At 49.3% G+C, this 10,305-nt stretch overlaps 1 long non-coding RNA gene across 2 annotated transcripts; it reads left to right on the top strand.

The window, feature by feature from the left end:
• Positions 1 to 246: 246 nt before the first annotated feature.
• Positions 247 to 2,686, top strand: LOC138108010 (uncharacterized). Of its 2 annotated transcripts, none has more exons than XR_011149831.1 (4): positions 247 to 1,258; positions 1,376 to 1,669; positions 1,987 to 2,027; positions 2,599 to 2,686. It is a non-coding gene; the product is annotated as an uncharacterized lncRNA (long non-coding RNA). The 2 variants fall into 2 exon arrangements; XR_011149826.1 differs by having other exon boundaries at positions 250 to 1,258; positions 1,388 to 1,669.
• Positions 2,687 to 10,305: the final 7,619 nt, after the last annotated feature.

Here is a 10,305-nt window from a genome sequence, read left to right as displayed (position 1 = left end):
GGGCCACCTCCCTCGGAGAGCTCATGGGGCCGTGACCGCAAGGCTCGGGGCCACCTTTGCTGTCGTTGTCACAAAAGCGATGCCTGGGTCCCTTATCCTGTCCCGAGTGAGGGAATTAAGCCCAGCCCGGGCAGGACTGAGCCGTGCCCGGCCAGGTTTAACGCGGCCCCGACCCGACGGGAGACCTTGGGCAGCCCCGCGCTGCTTTTGGGGACACAAACCCGCGCGTGTGTCCCTGTCCCCCCTGCACGGGGACACAGCCCCGGCCCCACGGGCAGCCCGCCCTGCCCAGCGCCACTTGCAGCGATCCGCCCCGGACACGCGTGGGGATTAAAGCAGCGAGGAAAGGAGAGAAAGGAGGCACCAGCAGAGCCCGGAGAGACGCTGCTCCACATCCAAGGGGGCCGAGGGGGATGGGAGCGCCCGCTCGCAGGACACAATGCACCGGTCCTTAATTTTAATCCCCGAGAGAGGCCTGGCCGGCGGGCGAGTGTGTTTGCTTAAGCTCGCCCGCCCCTCCGTAATTATCCCATTACAGCAGAAAGAGCCCGGCCCGGCCATGCCGAGGGAAAGGCCACGCTCTTTAACCTCGCCGTGGCCGGGACCTGCCCGGGCCACCGCTGCCCGTGGGGTGGCGAGTGGGGACACTGCGGCACCTCCTGCCTGCCCTGCTTGAGATGTGGGGCGAGGAGCGGGCGAGCGGAGCCCTGAAGGGTTCCAGGACATGCCCGCACGGCCTCTGGTCCCAAATCCATCCCCTTCTGGCTCAGACACCGGGACCGCGCCCGTCCCTCGGCTGACGCGCCTGGGACAGCGGCTTTTGTAGGGAAGACAAACAGGGAATGGGAACAGGCTCTGCCGCGCCGTCCTGGGTGGGATTTAGGCTGGAGCTGGCTCCCAGGTCAAGGAAACCTGAGCGAAAGCCTTGCACCGGCGGGACCGGGCGATGTGTCCCGTTTCACCCTCCCGCATTGCCCTTTTTACCCGAAAATAGGAGCAGCCCCGTGCCCCTCTCTATGGGGACACCTCTCCTGGGCACATTGGCGACGCCAGATTTAACCCGCCGCTGTGTTTTTATTGTTACGAAAGAGTGTTCCGGGCTGGAACTTTTCTCCGAGCAAAACAAACCCAAATTAATCTAGGAAAAAAAAAAAACCAACAAAAACCACCCGTCGAAAAGAAACTTCAGCTTTTCGGGGAAATTCTCAAAATTCAATGCAATCTCCGCCCGCCGCCGAAACTGGACGCATGAGCAGAGGTAAACACACAAACAAATAAAAAATATATAGATATATATATCGGGGAAAAATATTATATATATATATATTATATAAAAATCAATATATATATTTATCTACTTATTGCTGAAAATTAGCTGTATATCAAGGCAGGTCCTAACGGGTCGGACACAAGAAGCTCTGCGATCGCTAACCCCGAGAAGGAATCCTTATGGGACATTTCCGTGTCCTGTCAACAAAATAGAGGGACAAACGACGAGGTGGCAAAGGAAAGCGTGAGGGGAGCGTGTTGTGTTTCTAACAAACTGCGGTGGTCTGCAGAAAGGGCAGGTCTGCGAATGTTTCCAACAGAATCCCGACAGAAAAAGAAGAATCTCGGTGCTACAAGGGTGGCCCAAACCTATCGAGGTGGATTCTCGATGTGCAGCTCGGTGAGTCCGAGGTGGCTGCAGGGGCTTCCCTGCGAGCCTTTTCAGAAGAAACTCCTCGTCAGGAGGAAAATAAATAAGGAGAATAAATAAAGCAATTTATTACTTCAATATTCAGATCGTGTTTTCACGGATCCGTTGTTGTTGAATCCTAAATCGGGCACGCACAAACCCCACTATTATTTAACAACATTTCTCCCTTGCTTGGAGAGGAAAACCCTTCCCCGAGCGGGAGACAGAGAGAGAGAATTTCTTCCCCAGGTGAGCTGCGTTGCAGAGGAACATTTCCAACGTTTTCCCCTTTTTTTTTTCCTTCCCAGGGGTTTCAACTGGAGACGGAAACCAGCGAGGAAACCGAGAGGTGAGAATAACCCCCCTGCACCCCGAAATAAACTCTTACTGCAGCGCTCCGGGATTTGCGGCTGGGTGCCCCGTGCCTGGGTGCCTCTGGGGACAAGCCCGAAGCTCCAAGGGATGGGGTCCAACGCCTTTTTTTTGGGCAATCCCGCATCTCGCAGGCGGGGGGCTGCACCCCCGGGACCTCCGGCACACCCGGGACCCCCGGCACCGCTCCCCTCCCGTTCCTTGCCCCGCCCGGGATCCAGGGGCATCCCCAGGGCCGCTCCAGCCGAGCTTTACAGGGGCAGGCGGCAGGACGGGGGTTGCCATCTCCCCCCTCGTGTCCGTGAAAGTGCCACTTTTGCCCCCAAAAAACTTCGCAGCGCCGCGATTTTGGTGTTGGTGGAGTTTTCCTGCTTTTTTTTTTTTTCCTCGGTGGAGGCTGGCGGGGGGGGTGGAAATCGGGGCTGCAGAGCCCAGCACAGAGCGGGGCTTAACTTTAGTCTGAGGTGCTTAGCTGAAGTATTAACTGTGAGAAATACCACCAAGTTCCACAGGAAAGAAAATATCATCAGATATTTGAACATTTACAGCCTGCACCATCAGCACTGCTCCGAGCCCGAGGAGCAGCAGCGCTTATCGTCCCCGGAGGAATCCCCTGGATTTTTTTCCCCTGTAACTACTGCTCCCAAGTGTGGCTGTACACACACAGCCGCTCACACACGCAAATCCTATAAATGCTAATAAAACAGATTCCTCGGGATTTGTTTAACTTGCCCTGGCACCGCCATCCTATATTGATATTCACTGGGGTCACTGGTGTGCGGGAGGATTGCTGGGGAAGCGTGAGACTTTGGGATCAGCCTTCTAGGGTGCCACTCGGCCACGTCCTTGCAGACAAGGTGGGAGCCACAAGCGTTGGCAATGCCATGAATTTGCACTGAACACTTGAAAGGGGAAAAAAAGGAAGTGGAATCTTGGTACTGGAATTATGAAACTATGCAGAATCGAGGCCTCCGGTTGCAGGGGATCGTTTTCAGCTCCTTTCTGGAAGCTGTATTGCTGCTATTGTCCAACCTTTGCTGGCCTCATGGGACACGTTTGGCAATAGGACAGAAAATTATTTCTACTGGGCATGAACTGGAAATATCCAGCTGGGGCATGGATCCCATTTCTAATCAGAGTGGAGGGAAGGAAATCTCAACTCTCTTTCTTGTCACTCAGACAGTGTTTGGAGAGTTGGTCAAAAGCTCCTATCCAGAAAAAATACGGCTGTTTAAAAATGAAATAAGGCTTGTGGGGTTTGTTTGTTTTTTTTTTTTTTACCCTTCCCACTTGTAAATTTTGGGGTTTTATGTTGCTGCAGAACGGGGTGCACGCCGTGTGCAGTGGGCAGTGATAATACAGGCGTGCAGCGCTGCAGGAGCTGTCAGAGTTGATGGACTGATCCAAATGGATGATATTTGCAAAAAATACGCCCAAGTTAAAAACTGGCCGTGCTCATGTTCGGGTCAGGTTTTCGATTTCAGTTTTCTAAGGAGAATAAAGTTGTTTTGTTAAGGTCAACTTAATTTTTTTCCCCCCCCACAACTGGAGCTGGAATTCGGTGAATTTTCTGAAAGTATTTTCATACAGCTCTGATAATTGGTATTAATTACGACACCCAAAGTTTCGTGACCAAACATTTGCTGCTGCTCAAATAAGCTGCAAATCATATTTCTTTTAACTACAGGAGATAGTTTAAAAGGCAAAAGCTGGGAATAGGAGAGGGAGTGTATCCATCAGGGAGAGGAAGCTTCTTGGCTGGAGAAATTGGAAAAAACCTAGTGGGAAAAGCACACACTGGATCATTTTTACTCGATCTGTCTGAAATCTTTGAACATTACGAAAGTCAATGTTGAGAATTTTTATTTACTTTTTCAAAGTTCTGTTCAGAGATTTGTTTTCTCAGTGGTCCTTGGCTTATATGAGCAGTGTGACTAATCTAGTGGAGATGAATAATGGATCTGTGAGGAATAGAGGAATTCTGATTCAAAAACATGTCCCTCTCTTTTTTTTTTTTTTTTTTTTTGGTGGTATTTTATGCTGCTTGGCGTTCAATATGTTATATAATGACTGTCAGAAGAACTTCGGTAAAACTTGATGGTCAAGTTTATAAATACTTTAGTCATGATTTAGAAATGATGGATGGAAAATGTTATACATTGTGCCTAATTATGGGATGTTTTACTCTGTTCTGAGCACAGGCATAAGCAAATGAATGTGCTGTCATTAACAACGGCACCTTTGATTTCTAAATAGGTTTTTTACCATGGACAGGCAGAGAAATTTAAATAAAGAATGAGCTTTTCACATGGGACTGGGATTTGAGGGGCAGCACAGGGGCAGCTCCAATCTCTGCTCCCTGGGACAGGGATGGGACCCAGGGAGCAGCTGGAGCTGGGCCAGGGGAGGTTTAGGGGGATATTTAGGACAAGGTTCTTCCCCCAGAGGCTGCTGGGCACTGCCCAGGCTCCCCAGGGAATGGGCACGGCCCCGAGGCTGCCAGAGCTCCAGGAGCGTTTGGGCAGCGCTGCCAGGGATGCCCAGGCTGGGATTGCTGGGGGGTCTGGGCAGTCCTGGATGATCCATGAGGATCCCTTCTGACTCAGGATATTCCATGGTTATTGCAAGGGAGAGGGGATGGAGAAGGGAAGCAGAAGTGCTGGTCAAGGTCACTTTTGAGAACTCAAGACCTCAGCCCTGCAAATGGACCTGGATCAGCCAAGTCTCCAAGGCAGGAGCTTAAACCAGAGTGGGATTCCCACAGTGCAGCCTCAACAAGGCAGGAGAAACACAGGGAAGGGAAGGGAAGGGAAGGGAAGGGAAGGGAAGGGAAGGGAAGGGAAGGGAAGGGAAGGGAAGGGAAGGGAAGGGAAGGGAAGGGAAGGGAAGGGAAGGGAAGGGAAGGGAAGGGAAGGGAAGGGAAGGGAAGGGAAGGGAAGGGAAGGGAAGGGAAGGGAAGGGAAGGGAAGGGAAGGGAAGGGAAGGGAAGGGAAGGGAAGGGAAGGGAAGGGAAGGGAAGGGAAGGGAAGGGAAGGGAAGGGAAGGGAAGGGAAGGGAAGGGAAGGGAAGGGAAGGGAAGGGAAGGGAAGGGAAGGGAAGGGAAGGGAAGGATGCCTGTCTCCTTGCTGATGTTATCAGGCTGATTGGGAAGGCCCAGCATGGCCATGGGAATGTACCCAAAAGTGGGAATGTACCCAAAAGTGGGAATGTACCAGAATAGGAACTTGCTGCTTTTTTTCATTTTTTTCCCAGCTGTTCTTGCCTTCTTCCTGTAGTCAGAGTTTGTGTCATCAAGGTTTCCGTGTTTTATTATGGGAATTTGGGATAGGTTTGATCATAACTGAACAAAGACGAGCCAAGTTCAATCTCTGTCACCGTTGGAAAGACACCCAGAAGATGCTTCCCTCTAAAATGATCTGTTTGACCTTTGCACACCGATCCTGAACTTGGATCCCCAAAATCCACCACCAGGGAATCGGTGAGGAATCCATCCTGCAAATGCACTGAAAGCTTCTCCCTCTCCACTGCCAACAGCAGGAAGTTTTACACACAGGATCAGTTGGATGATGAATATCCAGGCTCAACACCCTCCTTTCTCCCAAGGGGTTCAGCCACGGCCTCTTGTGCTGGGTGGGCCCTGCCTGGGTGCTGGACACCCCCCAAACCCACGCTGTCACCCCCTCCTCAGTGGGGCAGGGGGGAGAAAATATCATGAAAGGCTCCTGGGTTGAGACAAGGACAGGGAGAACGCTCAGGAATTGCTGCCATGGGCAAAGCAGGCTCAGCTTGGGAAAAAAATTCATCTATTTCCAATCCAACCAGGATAATGAGGAATAAAAAGTAAATCTTTAAAATCACCTTTCCCCCACCCCTCTCTTCTTCCTGGGCTCAACCTACTCTCAATTTTTTCCAGTGGCTCAGGGGGAGCTCCTTCAGGAACTACTCCAGCATGGGGCCCTTTCCATGGGGTCAGTCCTGCAGGAACTGCCCCACTGTGGATCCCTTTATCCATGGGGTCAGTCCTGCAGGAGCTGCTCCAGTGTGGGTCCCTTTATCCATGGGGTCAGTCCTGCAGGAACTGCTCCAGTGTGGATCCCTTTTCCCATGGGGTCAGTCCTGCAGGAACTGCTCCAGGGATCCCTTTATCCATGGGGTCAGTCCTTCAGGAACTGATCCCTTTTCCCATGGGGTCAGTCCTGCAGGAACTGATTCCTTTTCCCATGGGGTCAGTCCTGCAGGAACTGATCCCTTTTCCCATGGGGTCAGTCCTGCAGGAATTGCTCCAGTGTGGATCCCTTTTCCCATGGGGTCAGTCCTGCAGGAACTGCTCCAGGGATCCCTTTATCCATGGGGTCAGTCCTGCAGGAACTGCTCCATTGTGGGTCCCTTTATCCATGGGGTCAGTCCTTCAGGAACTGCCCCAGTGTGAGTCCCTTTATCCATGGGGTCAGTCCTGCAGGAACTGCTCCAGGGATCCCTTTATCCATGGGGTCAGTCCTGCAGGAACTGCTCCAGGGATCCCTTTATCCATGGGGTCAGTCCTGCAGGAACTGCTCCATTGTGGGTCCCTTTATCCATGGGGTCAGTCCTGCAGGAACTGCCCCAATGTGGATCCCTTTATCCATGGGGTCAGTCCTGCAGGAACTGATCCCTTAATCCATGGGGTCAGTCCTGCAGGAACTGATCCCTTTATCCATGGGGTCAGTCCTGCAGGAACTGATCCCTTTATCCATGGGGTCAGTCCTGCAGGAACTGCTCCAGAGTGGATCCCTTTATCCATGGGGTCAGTCCTGCAGGAACTGCCCCAGTGTGGGTCCCCTTTCCATGGGGTCAGTCCTGCAGGAACTGCCCCAGTGTGGATCCCTTTATCCATGGGGTCAGTCCTGCAGGAACTGCTCCAGCCTGGGGCTCCAGTGGGATCACAAGTCCTACCAGCAAACCTGCCCCAGTGTGGGCTCCTCCACATTCTTTGTGGAGAAGATGGAGATTAAAGTTAAGTTTGAACTTCCTCAAAGACACCTGAACTTTCCCCTCAGTTCATCAGTTCGGGATCACTCCGTGGTATGGCAGGAAAATGAGGGAAAACGGTGTTCTGCTCCTGAGTTAGAGCTTGAACTGTGTTTTCTTTTTTTGCTTTTGCCTTTAAAATCCCAAACCTAAACAAAGAAAAAAAAAAAACAAAAACCCCTAAAAAACCAAAACCCAACAAAAATGAAATGAAAATTCCAGCTGGGAAATGTCAGGATGAGGAAGATGTTGAAGTCTGAGGTGGGAAAAAGGCTTTAAGAACCAGCCCACCACCCCCTTAAAATCTCCCTTGGACTTCTTACTGCTCAGTTTTTTATGCATTCTCCTTGGAAGAGCCAAATCCCAGAGCAATTTATGAGTTTGGAAATGATGCTGAGATTTGGATTGTTTGCAATAAAATGCAAAACCTAGTTTTATGTCTCCAAAATAATTTTTGGGGCATTTTCCTATCTAAGAAAAAAACCCCAAAACCCAAACAAACAAAAAACCTCCCATCCCAACCCCAAAAAAACCCAAATAAACAAGCAAGCAAGCAAACAAGCAGGAGAAAATTTTATGTTGCTATAGATAAATATATGGAATTATTTCACTGGTTTCTCTTACTACTTATTAGGGATTTCCAAAAAATTCCTGGAATTATCTGTTCTCATACAGAGTTCTCCATAAAACCAGCCCCACCAAATAGGATCCTTGGCTCTAAGTCTCCCAATACATTTATTTTCTGAGGGAAGAAATCAGTAGATTCCCTGCACCAACACAAACTGGTCCAAATTGTTGTCTCCAAACCTTCTTTTTGTCACTCGAGTGCCTTCAGAAAAGCTTTTATTTCTTCACCTCCTGCTAAAAGACGAATTCTGAATGTGCTTTTCTCCTCTTTGCTCCCTTTTGAACCCGGAGCTTGCTCTGTATTTATTTTTTTCCCCCAGCTTTCTCTGCTGCAGCGTTTTTCCAGCACTGGAGAGGTGCCATTAGCATATCTTGGGAAAGCTTCCTGCAGTGGGGATTGGCAGAGAAATGTTTACCCTGAATAGATTGCAGATATTGGGCAGTGCAAATACAGTGGGATTGATTCCACCGATGCCTCTGACCCTCTGAAAATGCAGCGTGGACTGGAGAGCTCAAAAAAACACCAGAGAGGATCTTAGAATGAGCTGGATTTGTGCAATTAAAATGAGAGAAATATTCTCATTTTAATCATTCCCAGTGCTTTCCCCACCATCAGTGGGGAAATTTGGGCTCTAAACCCATAAATGTGGGGTTTCAGGCAGGTCAGTAGAAGGGGATTTAAAGCGAGATACACAAAAAAGCAAAGTGAGGGGAAATAGGAGCATGAAAAACACAGGGAATATTATTTATCATGAATGCCCCAGAGAATCAGCTGGAGAGCTGAACTGAATTTAGGAGGAGATAAAGCTGACAGATAAATCTCAGGCAAATCTGAGATGAGAGCCCAGCGTGGTCGGAGGAATAAAATAGATGTGGTGGTGAGAGCTGCTGGAGGAGGAGGGGAGCTCTCCACGAGTCCAACCCCTTTTTCAATAAGAAGTTGGATCTTTGGGGATTACCCAGCCAGAAACTACAACTCCCCTGAGGTTTGCCTCAACACCAGTAAAAACTCCCAGGTCTGATGCTGCAAACAGGGGTTCTGTGAAGAGGCCAAACTCCTCATGAATCACCACCGTGGTCTTCAGCGGTAACGAGTGATGCAAAGTTTGTAACTCGATATCCTGCTCTGTAATCCCAGCCAGCACGGGGATATTGTGGATTCAGGACAATCCTAGAATGCTTTGGGTTGGAGTGGACCTTAAAGATCATCGAGTTCCACCTTCCACCAGCTCAGGTTGGTCAGAGCTCCATCAGTTTTGATTCCCTGTGAACTTCTAGGGAAGTGGTTTAAAAATTTCTCAGGTTCAGCACCTGGGACACCCAAATTGTGTCCAGAGCCTGATGTACAACTGAGTGAATTCAGACCTGATGCTGAAATAATAAAAAGGAGATTTTAAACCCCTGTGCTGGACCAGTAAATTAGTGAAGGGAATACACAGGCTCCTTGTGTGTGCACATCTATTTCCTTGATGTGGGACTTTTGATAACTTGATTTTAACAACAAGCCAAGTAAAGGAAGGACTCTCATCTCTCCACTCTAAATTTCCTGGCTTTTGACAGATTAAATCAAATCCTTAAGGCCATTTTATCACAGCTTTTTTTCTCTCTGTGCCAGCGTGTGATTTATGCCCCTCTTTTATTGCATAAACCTTTGTCTCAGCGCTGTTTGATTCAGTCCACTAATGGCCCTCAGCTGATTTTATTTTAGGAGCTGCAAATTTTTGCCCACCGAGCCGGACAAATGGGGTGCAGGGGTGAATGAAATGGTGGAATCCAGTGCAAACCAGCAAATTAGTGAGAGAGCAAGATTTTAAGTGTTGATCCAAAGCAGCGCTGCATGTAAACAATGGCTCCTTGGTGTTTACTGTATATTATCTGCCCAAATCCAAGGATTACTGCTTCCTCTGGAGCAGCCACTGGCTGGAGGTTCTCAGTGGTAGCTGTTATTAGTAGCAATGACATATTAATTGAACTTCACTGCTTCCAGGTGTGTGGCACACTCCGGGGTCACGCAGAGCACTCTGCTTTCACGTGGATTCAATTACGGCAGCGTTATGAAGGAATGCGACATGTCATGCATTAAAATGTCAATTACCACTTTTTATGGGATGCAGGGGGAAAAAAATCGACCCATCAGACTCCTTGCAGCATCACTTGTGTCTGCTCGGGTGCTGTCTTTACCTCCTACCTCATCTGTGCAATTAGAAAAGGCAGAGAAGTACCTTTAAAAAGATGTTATTAAATTCCTTTAGTGGCTTGGATGGATCGTTGGGTGTGGTGATGAGGGACACAGAAACATGGCTGGGGTTGGAAGCATTTAGGTCCTGCTTTGACATTTCTGGAGAAATTCTGGCAGATTTCCCATTCGTTTGCACTTTCAGGGGTGAATTCCCCAATTTTGCACCCATTGTGCTTCATTTCCTTAAATTACCTTTTCCAAATCACAGGGTACATCCATTAAGAGGATGAAAACTTGGAGACCTCAGTCTGGGATTCACTTCTCCAGCTTTACTTTGGTCTTGTGGAAGATTCCCTGACTGGCAGGGAGTTGGAATGAGATCCTTGAAGTCCCTCCCAACCCAAATTTTCCATGATTTTGGTAAAATATTCCCTCTCTCACT

Source organism: Aphelocoma coerulescens, chromosome 1 (assembly GCF_041296385.1).
Source record: "Aphelocoma coerulescens isolate FSJ_1873_10779 chromosome 1, UR_Acoe_1.0, whole genome shotgun sequence".
Lineage (NCBI taxonomy): Eukaryota > Metazoa > Chordata > Aves > Passeriformes > Corvidae > Aphelocoma > Aphelocoma coerulescens.
This window is presented reverse-complemented; position numbering and strand designations above follow the sequence as displayed.